Below are 26,876 nucleotides of genomic sequence, written 5' to 3' on the forward strand. Positions count from 1 at the left end.
TTTCTTTAGAAAAATTTGTGTATAACAGTTTTTTCTATAGAAAAATTTGTGTATAACAGTTTTTTCTATAGAAAAATTTGTGTATAACAGTTTTTTCTATAGAAAAATTTGTGTATAACAGTTTTTTCTATAGAAAAATTTGTGTATAACAGTTTTTTCTATAGAAAAATTTGTGTATAACAGTTTTTTCTTTAGAAAAATTTGTGTATAACAGTTTTTTCTATAGAAAAATTTGTGTATAACAGTTTTTTCTATAGAAAAATTTGTGTATAACAGTTTTTTCTATAGAAAAATTTGTGTATAACAGTTTTTTCTATAGAAAAATTTGTGTATAACAGTTTTTTCTATAGAAAAATTTGTGTATAACAGTTTTTTCTATAGAAAAATTTGTGTATAACTGTTTTTTCTATAGAAAAATTTGTGTATAACAGTTTTTTCTATAGAAATATGTCTGTATACCAATGACTTCTATAGAAAAATGTGTGTATAACAGTTTTTTATATAGAAAAATTTTTCTATAAAAATTTTTTCTGTAGAAAACTGTGTATAACAATTTTTTGTATAGAAAACTTTGTATTTCTATAGAAAAATATCTGTATAACAGTTTTTTATATAGAAATATTTGTGTATAACAGTTTTTTCTATAAACAAATTTGTGTAACAGTTTTTTATATAGATAAATTTCTGTATAACAGTTTTTTCAATTGAAAAATGTCTGTATAACAATATTTTCTATAGAAAACTTTGTGTATAACAAAATGGTCAACTTATGGGATTCTCATAGATGGATTGGAGTCAGCCAAGTGAAAATTTCTATCTATAAGGGATGCATTGAGTACTTGTAAAACTACTGGCAATATATCTGTTTTCTCAGTGTATGTTTGTCGTTTTATGGAAAATCTTGATATTTCAATTTATCATTATTATGACCTAAAATTTATCAAAAATACATCAACATAAGGCAGAGAAATATGTAATAATAGTTTAAAAATATAAATTCCTTGAGTTCTCTATTATAATATCACACAAATGTTCATATAAATATTCATATTCATGTGTTACATTTAGAATTCATACTGAATGCCCTGCCTTAAAACGATCATACACCACAACACAGAGGATCGTTTCGTAGGAGGATTGAGGAATTCGCTATGTTTTGAGAGGGGGGTTGTGGGATTGGGGGGAGAAAGAGCGCTATGGCAGCATTTGATGTTAAATGCATGTGTTGTTTTTCATTTTTAGATATTTTTTTTGTTGTGAATTTAGTTTCGTTTTTTTCTAAAATATTTATCACACACTCTCAAGGAGGAGGATGTTGCAGAGAAATAAAATATCTAAATAATAGACACACACACACATTTTTTGTTTCAATTCAGCTGAAAATAAAGTTTATTTTTAAAACGATTTCAATATGTGGGTGGATTTAATTTTTTATGTTTAGAAAATGAATGTTCAACATGGTGATCATTATAATGATCTAAATGATCATCTTAAGAAAATACAAAAAAAGAAGAAACAAATGTAGGTCACATTTAGTTTCACTTTTGTAAGGATTTTTTAAAATTAAATTTCATACAATATTTTGTATCTAATTTTTAAGTTATTTCTATCAGTTAGTCAAAATGATATAGTCAGCCATAATTTCTCGGTATTCCGCTGTTCACCCTTTTTTAGATATTTAATAATATAAAACTATTTCTAATTGGTTTTCTTGTCTTCATTCAAATTCCCTTATCCCCGTTGACGTTTACACTTCACATCGTACATTGTATTGTGTTCCCACTGCTGAGCTGATAAGAAACCTTGCTGTTGCTGCTTTTGTTGGTTGATTTTCAGTTTGCTTGGTTTGCTTACAGCCATTCGCTTACTGATAAGCGATAAGGAATTGTTTTTATCTTCATTTAGGCTCCTTTTTTCACTTTTCTACAGCAAGATAACGACAATTTGGAAAAGATATTTTAAAAACCTTAAGTTTCATAAAATTGTTTTTATGGCAGAATTCATAAAAAAAACAATTATTACGTTATTGTGAAATGGAATTTTTTTTAAAAAGGAAATGAGGCGTATTAATAATTTAATTATTTTTATGGGGATTTTTTATTGGGACTCATCTAATACTTGTTAATGAAGTATTACTGGAGGAGCTTTTCTGGAATAACATGTATCACATGAAAATAGAGATGGTTGTCCTACTTTACCCTAAATAGTTCTCAATACATATAAACTTTAAGACAGTCATGTATCCAGTCCAACCATTTAGGGGGTGGAAATAATGTTAAATTTATTTTACATTTTTCTTTTATTTGTCATTCCGTTTGTAATTTCCACAATATAATTTTTCATCCCTATAAAGTATATATATTCTGGATCCTTATTGATAGCGGAGTCGATTAAGCCATGTCCGTCTGTCTGCTGAAATCAACTTTCCGAAGCCCCCAAATAAGTTACATACATGATTTATACATCAATATCTCCGGAATTCTTCCGGCTCGGTTGCTATTTAAAATTGGGAAAATCGGTCCACAAATGGCTGAGATATAAGGAAAAAACCATGACAACCTCGATTTTTGACATATATCTGGATTACTCAGTCATTAATATAGACAATATGGATATCTAATAATAGATATTTCAAAGACCTTTGCAACGACGTATAATGACAATAGTAAGTTGGACCTACAATGGGTCAAAATCGGAAAAAATATTTTTTAACCCGAATTTTTTGTTCACCAAGTTTTTTTTCCGTTAAATATTAAAAAAAAATTAAAAATTTAAAAAAAAACTTTTTTTCCAAAAAATTAAAAAAATAAATTTTGTTTACCTAAAAATATTTAAAATTTTTATTTTGAAGTATAATTTGGTTATATTAAAACTTTATATTAAAACTTTTCGGATTTTGGGGCGGGGGGTTGGTATTTCTATGGCGTTATAAAGGTCGTTGGTCAATAGATATCTCGAATATACACCTAATGACTTTCTTGCTTTGTCAATATCAACCGATACTTGGTAATAGCTAAGTCATTTTGTCGTTCTCCTAATGTCAATTGTGAAACAATCTAAAAGAGACATTTATTCACCACTACGAAGAATTCATCCCAAAACCCCAGATTCTCTCTTTGAGGCGATAACCACGTATGTCTAAAAAAACGTACCGAATAATAAATACCCACACAAATTATCTCCGATTTGCCTGCCAAAAGGCAATAGATTCTCTAATCGTACTATTTTTGACATTCCCATTTAGTGTTTCTATGAGCGAACAGACGTTGCTATTCACTCCAAATTTCGAGATGGTTCCTACAGTTCGATACTATATATCCAAGAAGGCCATAAGAGTTACAAGACTTTTGTATGCCTATAGAGTGGAATAGATTTTGCAAATATAAGAGTATCTGATCTTTATGTTCCATTCAGAGTGTATTTTATTTTAAACAAAATAATACGAACTTGGGCAATAAACGAGCGAAATAAGGTTATATCGTATGTGTCATAAAACGCAAGTAATTTTGAGGTACATATAGAAATATGCAAAAATTTGCGAATCGTGCGAGGCGTTATGTTTTCTTTTAATTTCTTACACTAAACCAAATACTTTTCCTTTAAAAGCCATCATATTTAAATGAAAACAATCTTTGGATGATTTTATAATAAATAAAATTTAATAAAGTTCGTGACATACCGTACGTGTCAGAGTTTTATCTTGTAGTTAAACAATATATATTCTGTAAATATGGATCATAGGGATCAAAATAAGAAACTTTGTCCAAAGAGCCATACCTTTAAAATTAATTCTGATGTTCCTTATTTTGACCCAAAGGTCAAATTTAAAAAAAATTTGTAGAATTTGACTAAGCATAAAATTTATACACAAAACATACATCATGTAAAGTGCCAAAAATGGTGATTTTTTGACATTTTTGTATTGGGACACCCCAGGGGAATTTCAGGGTGGCACACGGCCACTAACATTGGGTTAGTTTATTATAAAAAGTAAGAAAAAGGTTTTTTGTGGAGTGAAGTGGTTAGATTACTAACCACCGTGGCGGTTGTTATTAAAAAACGAATAATTTTAACTAAATTTTCTGACCAAACAACTGAAATAGCAAAGTAGCACTGAAGTCGATTATTGAAACTGATTTTTAAAATGTTTTCAAATTAATATATTTATCTAACCAGACGGCAAAGTTTTCATAAACGATGACTTCAAAAATTAGAATTGTTTAGCAAAATGACAATAGATGCCAATAAACTATGTTTTAAAGACTATAGAAAAGGTGGTTAGTAAAGTGACCACTCAACCGCAATGAGTTAAGGCATAAAAAACGAATTTTAAAGTGTCAAAGTCATAATACTGGGTATTATGATTTTGAATTTAAACCAAAGACTGTTTAAATCTGCATCGGTCTAATCTAATATCTCAAATATTAATATTTTATACGAAATAAGAAGAATTTTTCTCATTAATAACCAAGTATGTTAGTGAATTAACCAATGATTAAATCAAATTCCAAATTATAAAGATCGATCATTAATTTCCCGATTATATCATATTGTTTGTTTTTCTATGAACCATTTTCTCAATATCTGGTTACTTTTTATCGTGACGATATACTGACAGTTATCATACAAAAACAATTAAGAGAGCTATATTCGGCTGTGTCGACTCTTATATACCCTTCACCAAATTATACTCCAAAATACAAATTTTAAATATTTTTAGGTAAACAAAATTTATTTTTTTTTCAAAGTTGTTTTTTTAATTTTTTGGCAAACATTTTTTTTTTAAATTTAAAAAAAAATATTTTTTTTGAGGAAAAAAAATTCGGGTTTAAAATTTTTTTTTCCGAACTTACTATGGTCTTATATACGTCGTTGCAAAGGTCTTTGCAATATATATCATTAGATATCCATATTGTCCTGGTTTTTTCCTGATATCTCAGCCATTTGTGGACCGATTTTTCTGATTTTAAATAGGAAACTTATCGAAAGCATGTCTAACAGAATTAATGAAGATTTGGATCCCGAAGATATCTGGGGTCTTCAGAAAACTGATTTCAATAGACAGACGGACAGACAGACAGGCGGGGTTAATCGACTCCGCTATCTATAAGTATTCAGAATATATATACTTTATAGGGTCGGAATGACCCTTCTCACGAAGGCGAAGGGTATAAAAAGCTAACATTTACAAAATCAATAAGTTTTTCTCCAGTTTTAAAGCTTCTTAGCAGTACATACAAAATTATCAACATCGCCAGCAAGCAAGCACAGGCATGCACGGCAACTACATAAATGTATCAACTCACTTCTACCCTCTCTAACGAGACAATCCTACAAATTGTTTTTTTTTTGCTTAATTAAGATTTGTGAATGAATTTTAATTTTCTCTTGTTCTTCGCACATGATTCAGCCAGCTAAGTTATGACAAATCGTGGCAAATTAGCAATTTGTACAAAATAAATTAGATAAATTTAATTAAAATTCAATTGAATTCTACTACTCAATTCGGTGGTTATTACAACTCGCAATAAATACGTATTAAAAATGAGTTTTTAACACACTGAGAGAAATTTTTCAAATGTAAACAAAATGAAGAGAAATACAAGGTGTAGTATTTCAGACAACAATGCAATAACAAGAAAAAAATACGAAAAATTAAAACAAAAACAGTGATGTGTAATAAAAAAAAACAACAACACGTTAAAACATGTGCCAAAGAAATCATTGGAGAAATGAAGTCAAGAAACGGTTTTTGATTTAGTAAACCAACAACAACAAGAAATAACATAAAATACAATAACAATATAAATGAAAAATATAAAAAAACAAACTGAAATGTTAAAAAAAGGAAGGCAATAAAAAAGTGTTAAGATGTGTACAAAAGCAGCAGCAATAACAAAAACAACAATAAACATATTAAAAATTTACTTGACAACAGGTAGAAATGGGAATGAGAAATAAATTCAAACAAAAACAAAAAATAATAATAAAAATGGACGAAAATTTAATAAAAAAAATGATAATAAATTTATTACAAAACTCAACACACTATTATTTACATACAAATACTTGTGAGTTTAACAAACAAACCAAACAATTTGGAAAACAACCCGTTAAAATTAAAGAGTTGAGTTGTTGTTGACTGTAAAGAAGGCAGAGGAGTTGAATTGATAAAGAGAAAAGCCCACTGTTGAACTTAAATACAAAAGAAAAAAACCTTGGCCACGATTAACAAAATGATCTTTCTTTTTGGTTTCAAAACCAACCTGGCATTCACCATTGACCACTTAAAGTTCTGTTGAAGTTTTTAAGTTGTTTTCTTTCTCCTCTTGGTTAGCTTTTAAAAATACATAGGTACCAATACATAGTTTGTAAATGAGCGTTTTTTGTTCATTTTGTTACCGTTACCGGTTGCTACTTTAAGTGCCCTTAAACTATATTTATATTTCTGTTGGAGCTGGGAAATCTAGTCAATTGCTTTCATGTTGTATCCCCCAAAAACCTTAAACAACTTTAATACCACAATAATTTACTCGTTGTTTAAATTTGAATGATCGTTATTATCATAATGATCATGATCATGTTCGCTCAGTATAGCGATTTATAGTGGCCAAATCGTCACCATCATATTGCTTGTCACTTGAAGTCCGTTTTGTTTTATTTTTGTTGACTTCTTGGCAAGAGTTTCGTAAACTTTTCCCTGACTCTTTGATTTGTTGGTGTAGAAACAGTGGAGCTCTCAATACGAACTAAGTAAGGGATTTAATTTAATTGACTCAATTTAATGTATAAAGAATTCTACAGTGGCATCTTCATCGTTTATTTCACATGCCATATCATTTTCCTCACTATTTTTTTCTGAGCTCATTGTTTCTATATCCATTTAAGTTTCTAAAGCATCTTTGCATTTATCGGCTGTATGACCTATTTCTACGAAGAAGTCTATGATTTCCTATTTTCCTTATTACGAAATGTTTATCTTAAGATATCTCTACACAAAACCTTTCACAAGGTTATTTGGATATCACAGTAAATGTACTCACAGATAATATATCGATCCCTATGTCTCTGTTTCTTAATGATTACGCAGTATTCTTGATGTGGAAATTAATCGTGTAATTGAGTACGCTTCCGACATCCACCATGTGTTTTGATAATTTCAGTTTAAAGTTGCTGCGATCAACAAAGCAATATCCATCGAAAAAGTTAGATTTGTTCGAACATAGAATCAAAAAAATCGTTTACATCTTCGTAGGAAAATTGAAGGAAGATCTAAAGCACGTTTAACCGGTGGTGAACTTTCAGAATACCATGAATGAAGCCTTAAAATGTACTGAATTATGGCACTTGAAAACAAATTCACGGAATTGAGAAGAAAATTGAAATAGGAGGATAAACATCTTGCTGATATTGCTAAGGAGTTAATTAATGTTGGCACTTTAAAGAAAAACTCGATCGCAATAGTCTACTATATAGTTCCTGATATGCTGAATATCTTTGGTCATACCACAAGAAGCCTGTAGGATATTTAAACAGTCCAATATTCCACAAGAGAATTCCAAAAATCCTGAAGCCAATGGTTTGCCTTTGGATTCCTGTCATCGAAAACTTTTGAAACTCTGTCAAACAAAGGGACTAGAACGATTTAAGAACTGGACAGTCTGGTTTTAGTCTGGGAACAGTCAGGGATATTTTGTAACTAGATTACGACAGGGATGTATGAATATTATTCAGGTCGATATCATAATAAGTATGCAATACGAATAAAGCTCTAACATCCTGGATATAAATTTCGGAATTATTACAAACAATAGAACCTGGATCATAGCTTTTGGGACACAAAAAACAACTTCAGTGAGGATGTGGTAAAAGAAAAGCAGTATTTCGATGGTTTGAATGGAAATCTAAACCCACCTATAAATGAGACAAGATCAAAATCTTCAACTTGGAAAACTACAACACGTAATATCAAAAAGTTTATTGACAAAACTAGATCAGTTTTGTCAATAAACTTTTTGGATATGATGGACTGATGTCGGCTAATAAATATTAAGATCAATAGCTTATGAAACTAATACGATATTTAAAAACCTTGTGAAAAGGATATTTTCATCAATTCAACAAACACAAACTTTGGCATATCTACAAAAACTCATAGAGTCTTAAGCGGGAATCAAACTCGCAACACTCAGACTGATTGTTCTGGACATTATCATCTAGCCGATCGGGTCATTTATTGAAGAAAACAACTTTTACAATCCAATATCTGAAGGGAAACTCTACAAACTTTCTTTAGCGAACAAAATCTTCACAAAATAGGCAGTATTGACTTTAATACTAGTATTAATTCTGGATACTTTGTAAATCCCCCACAAGACTAAAAACCTGTATATGATTGGAGAAGTAGCAATTTTTTTTGGAGAACAAGGAAATTATATTTCTTACCATGAAAGATTCGTTAGGTGTTTGAAAATGAAGATGCTGTATAATCAGATTAGAACCAATTCCTCTCAAATGGGGCTTTCAGGTAGAAGAACTAAATGCCAAATTACTTTTTTGTTGATTATAAAACTAGTCTGTTCAGTAAGTTTATTAAACAGACGAATGAAGCATATGAAAAAAGGTCCCATCTTTTGTTGAGTAGCCGAGGTTATTAGTTCTCGGAATTTCGTACAGATACTCTGCTTTTCGCATAAGACTCAGAACTTGTATGTTATTTCATTCGTTGCCCTTATGAAGAAGAAGCTCTCTGGCGAAATAGTATTATGGCGAAATGGCGGATTACTCAATTGTCGTTTAGGACTTTGAAAATAAATATGAGGTAAAATTAGGCGATAATAATTGAATTACTGAAATTTCTCTTCCAGGAAGCTATAAGGAAGAAAATTTACTTCTATATCAGGAACTGATCAAGGACATTGCTTTAACACTTATCCTGTACTCATGGGTAAAAATTGCCCATTTAGCTTCTTTTATCATAGCTTGAAATAATAAAAAAAAAATATTTTTGAAGTAAAGAAAAAGATAAATGAGACAGTCAATGTTTCTTCCTCCATATAGACAAGCAGTAGTAATGAGTATTGAAGGATAAGCGGTTATTTTCCAATCAGTTCAATAATTTGAACAAATATGCGTCAAAAAATAGTCAACTCATGGAGATTTTGTCGTTTATGGAAAACTAAAGGAAGCATGTATTGTTGATATTGACTGTGTACACCTGTTTTTGTATTTCAATAAGGAGTTCAATTATTACCTGTGCCATATAATAAAAATGATCAAATTGGCGCTTTTATGTGATGTAATGGTTAATCTAAGACTTCCCACAGTTTGCGCAAGATTTTAATTAAATCGAAAACTCCGTTTTTTAGTCTTTAGATTGATTTTAATCACATTGTTGCTCCATCCGTTTTTATGGGTGGTGTAAATATTAATGAATCTCTGGATGTTCTAGGCATGAGTATTCTTCAGTCCGATGTCCGCTGGACAAAACACATTTTTCGAGTGTCGAAAGAAGCATTCAAGTGCCTTGTTATTCTAAATCGGAAATACTTCACTCCATCTGATCTCCTTACTATTTACACCTCTTATATCCGACCCAAAATGTAATACAACTCTCATGTGTGGGCCGGTGCTTCGAAGTCTCTTTTGGAGTTACTGACCACGTACAGGAGAGGGCGAAGGTGCTTATTGGTGAAAGCTCTATTGATTCACAGGAACATCGTCGCTCTACCGATACTACAATGGTATATGCTCTGCAGAAATTATGGAACTTGTTCCCGAAACCTGTAGTTTTTTACGCAAAACACGTTCTTCGGCAAGGGCTCAACAATTCGTTGTCGACTGGACAGTGGATAGCGCAACACATTACAGGGAAAATTCGTTCTTTAGTCGTACTGTCCGTATTTGGAATAAACTTCTTCATGAAGTCTTTCCTGTCACTTTCAATATAGGAAAATTCAAATCAAATTTTCACATATCCTCCCTCCCATAACCTATTTTCGTAGTTCCAACACAATGCTTTGTATAAGTAGGGCTCATCCCTTGAGTGCTGGTCCAAAAAAAAACATATGATTTGTTTTTTTTTGTTTGACAAACAGATTGTATCGCCTATATGTATAATTCTCTATGTATTACACTATGAAGGAACTGATGGGATATTTGAGGACGTAAGAAAGCTCTTAACTGGTCGTTGAACTAAGAACAGATAAATATATAAGTCTAGATTCTGACTCAGATGATAATCTATAGGAATTCAAGGTATTGCCCTCTAATACCCAGCTTGAGAATAAATTCTAATTTCATATTAAAATTCTAACAAAAAAAAAAATCTTTTCTCTTTAGTAAATGTGTTCTTTCGCATAGCCCACTGTGTAGGGTTGTTGTTTTCATTATTATTATTGTTTTTTTTTTTCACTACAAACTATTTTTTAATTTAGTGTGAGAGAGTATTTTGACCACGTTTTTTTGTTGTTGTTGCTGCTGTTGTCCATATTCCATGATTTTATTACAAAACAAAATAAAGAAGAAAAACAACACAACAAATTTTTGGTCACTGACCTTTATTTTTTTCTGTTTATGCTGTGGTGTTGTTGTTTCTCATTATTTATTTTTTTTTGCCTACAAACATTCTACACTCACACACATTTAAATCAATTCAACAACAACAATGCCCATCCAAACAGCAAACAACTAAATAATTAACAATTTCTAACAACAACAACAATAATAAATAATATAAAAAAACTATTCGTCCAACCATCCATCCAAATTAAATGTCGTATTAGAGGTGTGTTTTTTTGTTGTTTTTGTCGCTGGTTTATTTTGTTGGCGTTTTGTAACCGTGTATTTGTTTGAGTTTGTTTTTTAAAGTTTGAATGGCTTTTTTTGTGCATGTGTTCCACTTTTTAAGTTTTTGTTGATTCTGTTGTTGTTGTTATACATATTTGTTTTTTTCTTTCCTTTTCATATTTCTCTCTTTTTGTTGATTTTTATCTTTGTTTTGTGCTGACTGTTATTGTTGTGTTCTTCTTCTTCTTTTGCTTGAGTTTTTTGTGTTTAAAAATACAAATTATAAATATTTCTAATTTGGGACTTGTTAAATGATGTTATTGTTGTTTTTTTATGTTTTTTTTATATAAAAAATTACAAAGAAAACATTTCTTTGTATGAGTGTATTTCTGATATGGCGCAAAGTGTAACCCTTTTCATTGTTATTGTAGTCCGCCTAAAATTTGCCAAATATTTATTTATTTCTTGTTGTTGTGTTCATTGTTGTGGTTGTTTTTGTTTTTATTTTCATTATTATTATAATTTGATAATGAACTTGATTTATTTTTTTGCATCGAAAATGTTTTAATGACCTTGACCTACATTCAAACATGATGATCAACCAAAATAAAATAATGACTCGCAGATGCATACAATTAATTAAAAATGTAGTAGGTACCTACTACACATAACAATTTGATATTAGCTGTTGCTTTTAAACCATAAAATTGATTTTATTTCAATTCCATCTTATCTAGGTGATCGCAACAAGTGTTTTAAATGAGAAATTCAAATAAACAACAAATTAATAAGAGACAGTTTGGTTTTTAACTATGTAGGAGTAGGTTTGCTTTCCAATTAAGACTGCTTAATATTGATAGAATAAGTTTTTTTGCCTCTTGAAATCTATGATGACTTAAAAGCTATCACCAAAGAGTTTAAACTGCTATTACAGGATTAAAACTGTCTTTGTAAGCAATGTTTTTTTAAGAACAACTCAGATAAACTTAAATTCAAATTATTGGAAATTTGATAACTAAAAGTGTAGTAAATCTAGTGACTATATAGCATCTCCTACTCAAATGCCAACCTAACCCGCACATGGCTCAACCTGCCTTTAACAAACGTTGGGCTGTAAAACCCTAAGAACCGCAACGACCAGCTCCAGAATCGAATGATTATCGAAACCATACGATTAAACAGATGACGACCTTAAGCTTAAAAAAATAGACACAATTTGGAATATGGAATGTCCTGTCCATACGCTCCTATATAGCACCTGTCTAGTTCAAGTAAACAACGAACTAACCCTCTAGAATCTGCTATTCATGGGTCTGTATGAAACCAGATGGCCCGATGCTGGAGTATTCGCTACAGCTAATGGGTTAACCCTAATTTACTCAAGGCAACACTCAGAACAAACAAGATCAAGTGGCGTAGGATTATTGCCGTCTAAGGATGCCCGAAACCTCAGAGTTGTTTGTGAAGGATAACTTCTATGGACACTTAACAATAATAACAGCCTCTGTTAATCGTGGGTAAGTTGATGGACATATGGGCCACATCTTATCGGTGTGATAGATCGGATCTACGAAGCCTTGATCGTGTTTGGGTCTGTGTGAGAAGTCTTGCAAGCGGCTTCATGAGGTATTTCGCACGGACATTCTTGAACTCATCCTTAACTAACGGTACTTGTAGGTCTCTATGGATGTTCTCATTTCGATTGGGCCCTCTGTATAAGCTCAATACTGGAATTACAGGCCGTTCCCCACAATTGGATTCCATATGTCCAGATTGGTTTTAAAGCACATTTATACAGGATGACTTTATAGTCAAGTCAATCGATTAACGTGTGCAATAGTTTCATGTTGTTCACGAAAACCAAGTTGATGAACTGGGATAACATTTTGGTTATTTAAGTATGTATAGCATAATTTTACATTGTTATATATATATTTTATATTTTCTCAAACAGCTTTGATATGCAGGACAGTAGACTTATAGGTCTGTATGAAGACGGCATTGTTAAATCTTTTTCTGACTTAGGTATCATTATGATCTGAGCAATTTTCCAAATTGTTGGGAAAAAGCCTAGTCTAATAATCGCAGAAAACAATATAGATATCACGGTTATAGCTATGTTCGGTAAGTTTTTAATCATGGATGGCGTAATTTTGTCATATCCTGTAGATTTTTTTTGTAATTATGTTATTTTTGATAACTTTTCGAACGTCCTCGTAACTTACTCTTATATGATCATCCGCTGTCTCATGAACAGGAGGATTTTCCAGTACAAAATTATTGTTGGGTGGATTTGGCAAAAATTATCAGCTTTTCTCAACGGAGTTTTTCCCTCTACCGGTGGTTTGATGTTACGTGTGGCTTTCCAAAGAGAAAAGTTCGTAAGTATAGTATTCGTCAAACTCTCAATGTATCTCCTGTTTCTGTGATCCTCCTCTAAACAAGGGTCTCTCTTCAGTCTTCTAGTAGCGATGGACAGCCTCTGCTTTGCAGCAGATGATCTATTTTGTTGTCTCTCTCTTCTAAGCTTTCTCTTTTCGAGAAGTAATCGTTCAATATTTGAATTGGAAATATGCATTTTTGGCTTTGTAGAGATCTCGTTCCTTGAATAATCCATAGCCGAAGTAATTAATGACGTGAAGTCATTGACGAATTCGTTAATCTCTCCCTTACACTGTATATTTGGATTTGTGACAAAATGGTGAGCTCTTTTCTGAAACGTGTCTCAACAAATTCGTAATCGGAGGTACTCCTATCCCATAAACGGGTACATAAATTACTTCGGCTTCTCCGGATGAGAATCTGAGATGAGAAGTACAACGAAGATTCGATGTTAAAAAACTACAAGATCCAACAATATTAAACAACTATTCTGAAGCACTGAACTTCTCTCCTCAAGTCTCACAAACTAATCCAGGAAGAACATACAAAATTGTTTTATAACTGCCTCTGAGTAACACATACACAGAGAAAACAGATTCGTAGTAGCAACCGAATTTGTTGCCAATCGAATGATTCGATTGCACACATAGAATTTGGTCAGATGCCACACTGGATATTCTACACGAGCGATTTTAGGCCATGGCTATCTCACGTGGAGGTGATGTAAACTGGCCACCGAGATCGTGCGATTTGACACCGTTAGACTTTTTCTTGTGGGGTTTTCTTAAATCGCAGGTCTATGCGAATAAGTCACAAACAACTTCGGACCTCAAAGCCAATATCAGCCAGATTTATGCGTCAGAATCATGGATGCGCGCCACCTTGCGAGGTGAAAGGCATCAATAGGCCTTTCAAACGAATACCAAATATCGATGATATCTTACACACACTTTGTTTTATTTAAAGTTCAAGATAGGAAGCGCTTAATGAAATTCACTTTAGCTTAATTCTTGACATTTCATCATTTGACAGCCAATTTACTTTCTAACCTCAAATTTGTCCACCCTGTAAGTCTTTTTCATTTTATTTGCTGTTTCTCCACATATTTTTTAACCACACGTTGTATGATCTATGAAATATTCATATTTATACAAAAATTTTCAACAATTTCCACTCAATGGCAAATATTATTTTAATTTAACTTATCCACTGTATGCATTATACACATATTTGTATGTATATTTAAAAAAAATAACAACAACAATAATAATAATATGAAATTAAGGAAATGGTTTCACAATATATACAATACAGTCAGTCAGTCGTCAGTCCAAAACCCAAACATGCGCATATTTGGACTTATTATTTGCACTTGAGGTTAAGTGTCTCACATCATCATCATGATGATTTCATGCAAAGAAAAACAACAAAAACTAAAGGCAACAATAAGTAAAAAAATAATAAGAAGAAGAAAAACTAAAGAGAAAATTGAGATTTTATGACAAATTGTCAGAAAACAAATGAAAAATTAAAGAAGCACAGAAAATAATCTCTGAAATAAACTGCCAACCTATTTTCAATAAGTATACGCACCTCTGTATATCCTACAAATACACAATAATAATAAAATTGTTGCAAAAATGTTTAAATTGTAATAAATTTTAGCAAATGTATGAAATTGTAATTCGCATTTATGCAGCTACGAGAAAGTGTCTGTTCATATGTAATTAAATATTTACTCAGGGTGCGTGTGTTTATGATATTTATAGCAACAATGTTTTTATGTTTGACATTTAATTGCAATTTTTTTTTATTGGTGCTGTTGTAGTTGTTGCTATTTTTATATATATTTAATTTAAAAATAAGCATGCGATTTACTATGTGACACTTGTTATTTTTATTTGTTTGTTGTGTTTTTTTTTGCTTCATGAGTATTTGAATATTTGTTGTTTTTTTATTATTATTTATTTATCTACTGCGTCATATTCGTTTATTTTGTGATTGCTGTTATTTTAGAGAGTGATTATGGGAGTGTGTATAAATGTGTGGCTGTATGTAAGTATTTGTCTTGTTTCTAAACGTCATTAATGTGTATTTGTTATTGTTGTTGTTATTCTATGTTTGCTTTTACTCAGTTTTTATGTTTTTTGTGTGAATGTGCTTTTTTTAGCTTTGTTATTGTTTTGAATTGATGACAGTCATCTTGTATCTATTTATTTACAGTTTATATGGTGGTCAGTGTTGCCATACTACCTACTTACTCTAAAATCAATTTAAAAACAAAAAGGTGTGTAGTGATCACTGAAAATAGCTTTAGGGCCATTATTACAATTTTTAAGGGTTAACTTTAAGGGTACCCTTTTCTATTAAAGTTAACTTTTACTATTACGAACTTAAAGGCAAGTTAGAGGTTTTTAAATAACTATCCCAGCAGTTAAGAAAGTAGTCAATGTAGGTATCCCTTATAGACAGTAATTGTCCTTAATGTCCGATCACTTGGCTAACTCTAATTCATATTTTTTGGGTCATTTGACACATACAGTGGTGGCCAGGAATTTAAGACAAAAATTGTTTGCTAAATTCCATGTAATTGTCAATTATTTTTTCAAATATTTCCACAAATATGTATGTATGCATGAGGACTGTTTTAACACATAAGTGTGTTTTATTCACATAAAATTTTTCTACAACTTGACCAACAAATTTTTTTTTTAAATAAACATATTTTCTCACATTTATATCATTATAATTTTATTATTATAAAATATTCGGACCAAATTTCGTATTTTTAGTTCCATTAGTTTCGGTCATATCATGTTATTAACAGCGGATGTTCGCTGAGGTGGGTCAACGTATTTCCACATATCTTTGTCCATATATGTTTTACCTATTTTTCCAAACATTTTTCAGAAACTAGAAACATTAATAATAGATTTCATAACCTATGAGGTCCTTTTATTTTGGCTCTATCGCACTTAAAATTCAGTTGACGAAAAAAATGCAAGTATTTGTCTTAAATTGGTGGCCACCACTGTATGTGCTTTTTGTAGTGCAGAGAGAAGTCAATTGATTTCTTTATATATCCTATGTAATCTAGCGTAAAGTCAATTGTCACTTTAGTGCCTCTAAGTAAACTAGAATGTAGCCACTTTAAATGTTTATTTTGTACTACACTTTAGAAACCTATTTAGTTATTTTATCCATCAGATTGTATATTGGATAATTGTCGGAGGAAGGTTTCTTCACACGCCATCTGTTATTAGGCTGTCTATGATATATCTTTTTAACTGGCACCCGTAAATGTTAAAATAACTAGTTATGTAGCTGGTCAAGTAACCAGTTAGGTAGCTAGTAAGGTAACTAACTCTATGTAACCGATATAGTTTAGATTAGTTTGGAAGGGGTATGCTTTTCCACTCGGAGACCATAAGGTACGTTGCGTTTCTCTTCAAGAGTCATATATATTGAAGAAATAATGTGAAAAAGAAGAATCCAAATCTGCATAGAGATTATCCCATTTACCTATTAAGGCTCCTATTGAGCAGTGACCGGTTATCACTCCTACTAGAATCCTGAGGCTACATCTATCCAACTCAGTGTTTTGGTTGCATTTACATTCACTTTTGCCAAAAAGGCCCTGGACACTTTGAAATCCGTCCTAATGCTCCAGAACTGCTTGGATGAGTCACGGAATCTTTCAAATATCAGCCTGTAATAGTGACATATATTTCTCTGTAGTATTTCACAGTGCCCCGCTACTAAACACAATCTTATAGAGTAGTGTACCAAAAACTCCTCGTGAGCTCTCCTACAGTCTTCCACTAAGCTGGAGTGTATTAAATGGCATTCCAGAGCCTTTAGTGCCGCCTGACTGTCTACGTATATAGTCACTACAGACCCCTCACTGAAGTGTACCTTTATCAACTATGTGGCTTTCTAGATTGCGAAGATCTACTCGCTAGACAGTCTATATGAACGTTTGATATCCTTGTCGACCACATAAACCCCGGTCCCTGTACCAGAATCCATCTTGGAACCGTCAATGAAAACTGCACCCCCATCGAACAGTTTATCGGATCCAACCCAATTATCCCTACTGGGAAACTCTATTGGGGGTAAGCCACCGAAGTTGAATATCGCGACCCTATGATCAGAAATTCCAGATGGAACGATGTCCTGGCCGATAAGACCTGCCTCATACAGTATCCTAATGTGACCTAATTTTGACAAATTAAAGTTCTGTCAAATTAAAATTCTGTCTTCGATGGAACCCGTTAGTTTTTGCCCAGGATGAGAGATCGCCAAGCGCTTCCTGCAGACAGTCTCCTGTCCTGGATGACAGGATCAATTGACACCATGCTTAGGACAAGCACGTGTTAAAATATGTCGACACGTAGCTTGTTATGTAACTAAGTTATAGGTAAAATCACTATTCGGGACAGTCTGCTAGAACTGCTGGGATGTAACCGCCAATAAAATATTTAACTCTATGACCCCTTTCACATTAGGCAAGTAGATGCCACCCTGAATGACTGAGTTTGCCATAAAGGCAGTTCTTGTTGTTACAACTGTCATCGAAAAGTCTTTCCTGGGGAAACAACTTCGAATTTTGAAAAAAAATTTTAGTTTTTTTGCTATATATCCATACCAGGGTCGGGTTTATCTGAAGCGTTTACAAAATAATTAAGAACATGTCGGCCCATGGGTTCCTATATTTTGATATCAACCATGCGGTTTAAGAATTTTTCCCTAAAATTGAATTTTACAATAAAAAAGGGGTTTTCTTTTGGATAGACCTGGTCTCCTCGGTATCAAAAACTTTTAAATTTTTTTTCATTTAAAATTAAGTTAGCTTTTCAAACAGTATAAATTCTTAAACATTTTTTAGATAACTTAAAAAGAAAAAAAGGGATTTTTTCCAAAAAAAAAACTAGCAAAAAATCTAGTTGACTAAGGGTCAATGGCTTTTATGCAAATAAAAGATTATATATCTCATTTTTAACATAACCGACGTTTCGTTGGTATTTTTTCCAACTTCTTCAGGGATTGATATTTTTTTTTATTTTCAAAGGCAATAATCATCATTGGATGTTGATATTGAGTACAATGATGTGCTAAGGAGCTCTCAAGAGGAGATTGATGAAAAATCTGTAATGAAAGGCGTTATGAATAATCATTATTAAACGTTTTCGCGGATTAATCCAATGCAGATATTAAGAATATTAAAAGTTTCCTGTAAATTTCGTGCTGGTTCTTCGTAGAAGAATATTAGGTTCGATTCTGACATGTTGTTTCCAAACTTCAGAACCTATGCAGCATGGGATAACACTATACGATTGGACATACAATAATACGATTAGATCTCGCCATTGCATGTTGATATTGGATGTTGAATACAATGATCTCTGCAGAGGAAATTGAGGAAAAGTCAATGAGTTGAAGAGTATCAGATACGATTCTAACTTCGATGTATTCACTTTTGGCAACACCGACTAAATGTTGCTGCCTTCATTAGTATAGGTGTCGACATTTTAGTGTAGTACAAAAATACTCGAGTAGGTATTTTTTTTCATGAATATAATGTATAACTGTTAATTGTTTACATATTTTCTTTTCAAAGATATAAACAACAGTAAATGGAAACCGTTATAATGCTCTTTCTTTAGATACATTAAAAAAACATTTCTATTTTTTTCTATTAATTTGAGTAGATTTATTGTTAAGAAACTCTTGCTCTTGCTCTTTAAGGTTTTTAGGTGAGTATTTTTTTTATTTCAGAAAAAAGTGTGTGTTAATGAATGTTTTTTGATTTATTATGGTTGCGAATTGTTGGGATTTCTCAAGTTATAATAACTAATCGATAAATATTAATAACAAACGCTTGTTTTTTTTTATTTGAAATGTTAATACAAATATAGGTTAAAGCAAACTATACAAATAGTTTAAGAAATATTTTTATCTCTCTTAGTTTTATTTATTTATTTTATAAAAAACCAAACAAATTTGCATATTTCTTTGTAAGGAAAAATGTTTAAAATGATTTGTTTACGATTACAACAGGTGGTTGGTTGGTTGGTTGGTCGATCGTTTTGTAAGTAAATTTACACTCACACGCTTTATGGAAAATAACAACAACAACACTACTACTATAGTAAATACAAAGTTACTGAGAAATTATTTATTCTAAAAATTACTTTGACTCCTACAAAGCAAATGCCAACTGTTTGAAATTAACTTAAACAATAAATGTTGCCACATCATATTTATATTGCGTTAGCCCCCATTACTGGCTGGCCACCCCTCAAACAATTGACCCTTTTTTCCATAATTTAATAGATTTCTTTTTTTCTTTATAATTTTAATTATCCATGATTTCTATTCCCTTGTCATTTTTATTAGATTTTATTATATGTATCTCTATTTTTTTATTGTATTTACGTCGTTTGTGCCACAAAAAAACCCTTTTCCCCTTTCATTATAACCTCCCCAGCCATTATTTAGTTCATCATTTTGTTCACAAACCGCAAAAGATCAGTGATGCATTACGAACGTAATGCTGTTCATATGTTTCAGAATAAACGGCATTGATCATTTATTCATTATACTAGTAAGTATTGTACATAGTTTTTTTCTTTTTGTTCCTATTTGTAGATACTTACTAGCATGTATGTATTTTGTTTTGTATGGATTCAATTTGTGTCTTGTAGTTGTGAAAATTATTGCTTTGGAAAGAAAAAGGGGAGCAGCTTAAATGAACTCTAACAAAGAAAGAATTATTAGATTTTCTTTAACATAAATTTGTTTAATTCTGTATACTAAGCAAATAACATGACATAATGTGTGTTGTTTTGTTCACATACCACAGTTTCATGGATCGATAGGCAGAACTTTGAAATAATTAGTTCCTGGTTAGGATTTTGAGAAAATAATGTAACGTGCTTGATTTACATAATAGATCTATGATTCCAATTGACCATTTGACATGGAGCGAACATCTGTTTCTGCAGAGGCTTTATGATTTTGAACAAGCTCTCCAAAATTTCTTATGTTCCCTTCACTGTCTTGCTAACAGGGATTTTGATACTTAAAAATGTTGCAAAATGATTTAAAATGTGACGATCTTGTAACATTTGATGGATTTATGATTTATTATCTGTAATACTGGTTAAATAGTTCTCTGTTTTAATCGTTATTGGTGTAATTTTTATACCCTTCGCGCTCGTGAGAAGGATATATGTATATAAGTTTGTCATTCCGTTTGTAATTTCCACAATATAATTTTCCGACCCTATAAAATATATATATTCTGGATCCTTATAGATAGCGGAGTCGATTAAGCCAAGTCTGTCAATCTGTCCGTCTGTTGAAATGAATTTTCTGAAGACCCCAGATATCTTCGGGATCCAAATCTTCAATACATAATTCTGTCAGACATGCTTTCTAGAAGTTTCCTATTTATTTAAAATCAGCAAAATCGGTTCACAAATGGCTGAAATTTGGGGAAAAATATAGACAATATGGATATCTTATGATAGATATTTCAAAGAGCTTTGCAACGACGTATATAAGACCATAGTAAGTTGGACCTACAATGGGTCAAAATCGGAAAAAATATTTTTTAACCCGATTTCTTTTCACCAAAATTTTTTTTTTTTAAATTTAAAAAAAAAAATTTTAAATTTAAAAAAATAAAAAAAAAAATTTTAAATTTAAAAAAATTTTAAAATAACAATTCGAAATTTTTTTTTTCAAAAAATGAAAAAAACAACTTGGAAAAAAAATATTTAATATTTGTATTTTGAAGTATAATTTTGTGAAGGGTATATAAGATTCGGCACAGCCGAATATAGCTCTCTTACTTGTTTATCATCGAATCGTTTTCTTACTAGAATAACTACATGTTCAATTGTTTCCTATTTAGAATAGTTTTATCTTTAGACTACTGGTTGAAATGTTTTCTAAAATTAATACTGCTTGAATTGTTTCCTGAATAGAATTCTTGTCAAATTTCACCTTGGCGTATCTTTTGAACGAGTTTTTTCAGATATGTCATTTTGAAGGGTAATTTTGAAGAGCTTTGCAATATCTGTCATTTATTCTCACTTAGTTACTGAACATTAGAGTGTAAACAACAAAGTTTTGCTTCGAAAATGTCGGATTTTGTCATATGTGCGAAGTTTTACTTTACTTTTTTAATTAAAAAAAGTGGCTGTGAAGGACACCGTTTGCTCACCAAAGCTTATTTTGAATGTGTTACATCGGTTTTAACGTGCGATATATATGTTTGAGCAGTTCATAAGTGGTGATTTTGTCACGGAGGACCAGGCCAACCAAAAAAGTTTAAGGACCAAGAATTGGAGGCATTTCTCTATGAAGATTGTTGTTAAAATCAACAAGAGCTTACAAAATCATTGGGAGCTACTCAAGCAGCAATTTCAAAACGTTTGCGAGCAGCAGAAATCATCCAAAAGCAGGGAAAATGGGTAGAATACGAATTGAAATTGAGAGACCTTGAAAGACGATTTGGAACGTCTGAAATGAGGCTTGTAAGCTCTAAAAAAAAAATTTGTACCGAATTATTACTTGCGATGAAAAATGAATCCATTGCGATAACCCGAAGCGTAAAAGATCATACGTGAACGAAGCCAAATATCCATAGCAGACCGTGCCCCGTCCGACTACTATTTGTTACGATCGATGCAGAACTCTCTTTCTGGAATACGATTCACTTTGAAACAGTGGCCTTAAAAGATGAGTAGTTCTTTTGGATCGGAATCCATATGTTGCCAGAATGATGGAATAAGGTCATAGCTGTTAATGGCTAATACTTTGAATTAATTTATATGTACAAATGTTTCAAAATAAATGCTACAAATTTAAAAAATTGCGCATTTTTAAGTCATAAACCCAATAATTCTTTCTTTGTAATACTGGTCGTATATTTATAATATTCGTTAAATTGTTCTCTATTTGGAGTATTCGTTGAGGAATTTTTCATTAGAATATCCATTGAATTGTTGTCTGAATATATCACTTATTCAATTTGACAAAGCGCATAGGAGAAAAAATGCATTGATTCATCGTAAAAGCTCCCAAGAAATTCTCTGACAACGTAGGATATGAATCGATCACTTCTTGAGAGTGTCTTCAGATCGAGATCGAGAATACTCCTAATAGCGGGTGCTATGTGAACAGTGCCTAACAAGCTGTTATTTACATTGTAGAATGGACTACCTGTCGAACTTTTGGACTGCAGTCTGACTCAGTGCAAATAGCAAATTGAAGAAACCTCTCGAGGGACATACTAAGATACTGGAAGTTGATGTATCCTCAACAGCTCCTATGATACTCTCCGACAATGTGGAGGAGTCTTGAGATCGAGGATACTCCCTATAACGGGTGCTATATGAACAGTACCAAACAAGCTGTTATTTACATTGTAGAACGGATTATCTGTCGAACTTTTGGACTGCAGTGAAACTCAGTACAAACAGCAAATTGAACCAACGCTCGAGGGGACATGCTAAGTTACTGGAAGTCTTACTTATTCCCTCTGATAATGTTGACTATTGTATTCCAAATCCCTTCTTCAAGACACATGTTTGTACCTTTATTTCTAAGATGTATGAAAAACGTCCATGCTGATCTCGTAACTTCAAATGCTTCCAAAATAACAGGGAGATTTGGAGATGTCATCTTCATTGAGGAGTTAGGGATGCAGTATTCATTAAGTTGAAGTGTCGACAATCAAACGGGCAGAAAATTTAATAAAGCCTATCTGGCCGGGATATCCGATTTTATACCGATAATTAGGCTGCTAATAAATCTCTGGTTGGAATGCCCATCGACTCTAAACGAGATATCCCAAATGAATAATATCACGGAAATACATATGTCAAAAATAATTTCTGAATTGTGTGTGTTGAAGGAATCATCGAATGAAGTGTCAGCAATCAAATAGCAGCAAATTGACTAAAAGTTATCTGATAGGAATATTATAATTTATACTGATAATTAGGCTGCTATTAAATCCCAGCTTGGAATGCCGGGCCCCAGAATGGGAAGAAATTCGACAATGTCACTCATATGAGTGAGAGGGCATTGGAATATTGTGAGCAAAACATTCAAATCTATCGGAAATTAATTTGTTTGGAATTGTGTCATAAATACTCTCTAAATTGTCTGTGTCTGAATCATATAAATTGGCCGCGATATAAAAAAAAATACGAAAATAATATAACTATTTGGTCTACTTTACATGGCTTAAATTTGCACATATGTTTGCCTATATCTGGGGTATTAAGTTCTTTATATGGACATTATAGGGTGATTTAGAGTGCTTTTCATTTGTTTGCTTTTTCACAGATCACGAGTGCCTGGTGTCATACTGTCATGTTATATTTATTCAGTATTGTCTCACAGTTCACCATGGAAAGCCTCATACCGTAACAACCGCTACAAATTATTAAGCTGTATTTTGAAAATTAGCGTTCTGTGAGAAATGTTCTTCATTTCCATTTCAGCCTGTACTTAGGAGAATATTGCGGCTTTAGCAGAGAGTGTATGAGACTATGATCAAGCGCATAATTCGAGAGCTACAGGTAGCAATGCTGGAAAGAGTCATCAAAAATTGGACCTTCCGAATGGACCACTTACAGCATAGGCCAACATTTGAATGAAATTATGTTTTAAAAGACTTTAAATCGACTTTTTATACCCTTCACCTTCTTGACAAGGGTGTATATAAGTTTGTCATTCCGTTTGTAATTTCCACAATATAATTGTCCGACCCTATAAAGTATATATATTCTGGATCCTTATAGATAGCGGAGTCGTTTCCATTTCCCTCTGTCTGTCTGTTGAAATCAACTTTACGAAGGCCCCAAATAACTTACATACACGATTCATACATCAATATCTCCGGAATTCTTCCGGCTCGGTTGCTATTTAAAATCGATACACAAATGGTTGAGATATAAGGAAAAAAACAGGACAACCTCGACTTTAGATCTATTTTTGACCTAAATCTGAATTACTATGTCATCAATATAAACAATATGGATATCTAATGATAGATATGTATGTCAAAGACCTTTGCAACGACGTATATAAGACCATAGTAAGTTGGACCTACAATGGGTCAAAATCGGAAAAATATTTTTTAAACCGAATTTTTTTTCGCTAAATATTAAAAAAAATTTAAAAAACAAAAAAAAAACAATTCGAAAATTTTTTTTTCCAGAAAATTAAAAAAAACACTGGAAAAAAAATAAATTTTGTTTACCTAAAAATATTTAAAATTTTTATTTTGAAGTATAATTTGGTAAAGGGTATATAAGATTCGGCACGGCCGAATAAAGCTCTTTTACTTGTTTAGGAACATCTCGATAAAGTTAGTTGATTGCCAAAACATTAGGCTCTTTAAATTAGTGTATAATACGACTCTGCTTCTGCTCATATTTCGGAGATATTAGCCGACATTTTCAATATAACGGTTAAATATTTAAATATTTTACATTAAAAACACAATTTTTTTCTATTAAGGTGAAGGCTATATATCTTAAGTATTGGATTTTGATCGATTCGACACATACGGACTGCGAAACTGCGAAAAACTAGCCGACCACAGACTAGGAATTTTGAGCCTTCCTCCATGTCTATTGACAAATTTTTATCATAACTTATTAATGACGTTTGTTGTCAAGACAAAGTTGTCTGTGCAAAATCACTAACAATTGTGTCATAACGAAGCAATAATACTAATAAATGGAAACTATACTTGATAATTTTTTTAGCTTGTCAACCATTTTGGCGTTTATCATGATAAAAAATTATCAGGTATAGACAGGGTTTAAACAGGGAGAAATAACACAGTTTGTGTTTCTAAAATTCTTTGAAACTTAAACAAAAATCTCCTTTAAAATAATCACAAAAAATTGTTGTTTAGACCAAAAAAAATAAATCAATGAATACAAATTGTTTATAATCAGTTTATTTCACAAGACATCAATAGTTTGGCTAACAGCCAGCAAAAAAAAAAAACTTTCTAATAAAGACAAATAAGCTAAATTGACAACACTGTAACTTAATAAAGGGGGGTCTGGTGACTGGGACAAATATTGATGGTTCATTGGAAAAATTAAATTACAAATCCAAGAAAAATAAAAAAAAATAATAATTCATACCAAGAAAATTGTATTCAACTTACCTGGTGAAGTCAATTAACAATATACAGAAAATGATGTAGAAATCCAGGAACAATTTACATAAAATAAGATTTTGAGATTTGTTTGTGGTTTAAAGTTTAAACTTTGTTTATTATGGTTAAACTGAGATTTGAAACACCTTAACACTTTTTCTATACTTTTCTTTTTTCTTTAATTTTAATGGTTATTTTATTGGTGAGATTCTTTTTAAAGATTATATAAATTTTTTTTGTTTTGTTATGAAAATAACAAGTTGCATTTGTTTTTGCTTTTAATAAATCCATAAATTTTGTTTGTTTTTATTTTTAGTTTTTTTTTATTCCAATAAAAGTTTTTTTTAGCATAAATATGTTTGATTGTGCAAAATTATTTCAACATCATAGGTACCTATGAATATTTATGTTGTTTTGTTGTAATAAATGTTGTTGTTGTTGTTTTTTAAAAAAGTTTTTAGAAAAAGAAAAAAATAAATCATATGGTTTTTAAATAAACAACCGCACCAGCGGCAAACAACCTCGAAATCGTACTGAAACGTAGGGATATGAAATACTAAACATTAGTGTGGTGTCCCTGATTGTTGGTTGGGTCTTGGCTCGTATTCTGTTCGTTTAGTTTAGTTAAGTTCGTTTTGATTTGTTTTGTTTTTGTAGTTGTTTGTTTTTGCAATTTGTTTATGTTATTGTTGTTGTTGTTTGTCTACGTTGTCGACCCCAAAAATGTACCTAGAGTAGAGTCGTCGTTCAACGTTGGGTGAATTTACTGACTTACGACTCTACACGAAGCTACAACGAAAGCTTAAAATTAATAATAACAACAACAACAGCAACAATCAAAGCAATAATGTGTTGAAACTTAAAACCGAGGAGAGCCTCCCCAAAACAAAAACAAACAACAGCAAAATGTATAAGTATGTTTTGTTAGGTTAAAGGGATGTTGGGGAGCATGAGGTAAAGAAGGAGGTAGAAATAAGAAGACAAAAAAACACGAACCTAGCAGGAGAGCAAATAATTTTTACACACAAACACACACACTCAGCACTCAATCACCGGCACTTGTATAGAGTTGTTGCAGAGATACAATTGAACGAACACTCACTGTTTAATTTTGTTGTTTTTGATCCGCGCGAATTTGATTTGTTGCCAAAGGCAAAAAGCTAACAATGTTTCAAAACCAAATACAAATCACCATCAGCACGACAATGACTTTTGTAATGACGTTTCCCGTAACAATTAACAGAGCAGGGTAAAGGGAATTTTCATTTTTTTTTAAGTTTGAAACCCACTTTAAATATTTTTGTATTTTTCTTAAACTTAAAAGTGTATTTTTACTTCATTTTTATTGCACGTTTATCTTTTTTACTTTAAATTAAATACAAAGAGTAGGACTAAATACGAAGAGTAGGAAAAAATACTTTTAAACTTGGACGGTATTTTGTTACGTATCATTTCCTACTTGCAACTTTTGTACGCAAATATTGCAGCAGTTTTATTTCTATTCTAT

The 26,876-nt window shown here is 31.6% G+C and overlaps 1 protein-coding gene across 2 annotated transcripts in view; it reads right to left on the minus strand.

Annotated features, from left to right (window-relative positions):
- The window catches only part of ttk (zinc finger and BTB domain-containing protein ttk), a 91,390-nt gene extending 65,627 nt beyond the window's left edge, over positions 1-25,763 (minus strand). Inside the window, exon 1 of one of the 2 annotated variants that reach the window (XM_065512794.1) lies at positions 25,379-25,763. The gene's annotated coding sequence lies outside the window, so the exon portion shown is untranslated. The remainder of the gene's footprint in view (positions 1-25,378) is intronic. The other variant, XM_065512816.1, reaches the window with a different exon arrangement.
- Between the last annotated feature and the right edge of the window lie 1,113 nt (positions 25,764-26,876).

The sequence above is a fragment of the Calliphora vicina genome, chromosome 1 (assembly GCF_958450345.1).
Source record: "Calliphora vicina chromosome 1, idCalVici1.1, whole genome shotgun sequence".
NCBI lineage: Eukaryota > Metazoa > Arthropoda > Insecta > Diptera > Calliphoridae > Calliphora > Calliphora vicina.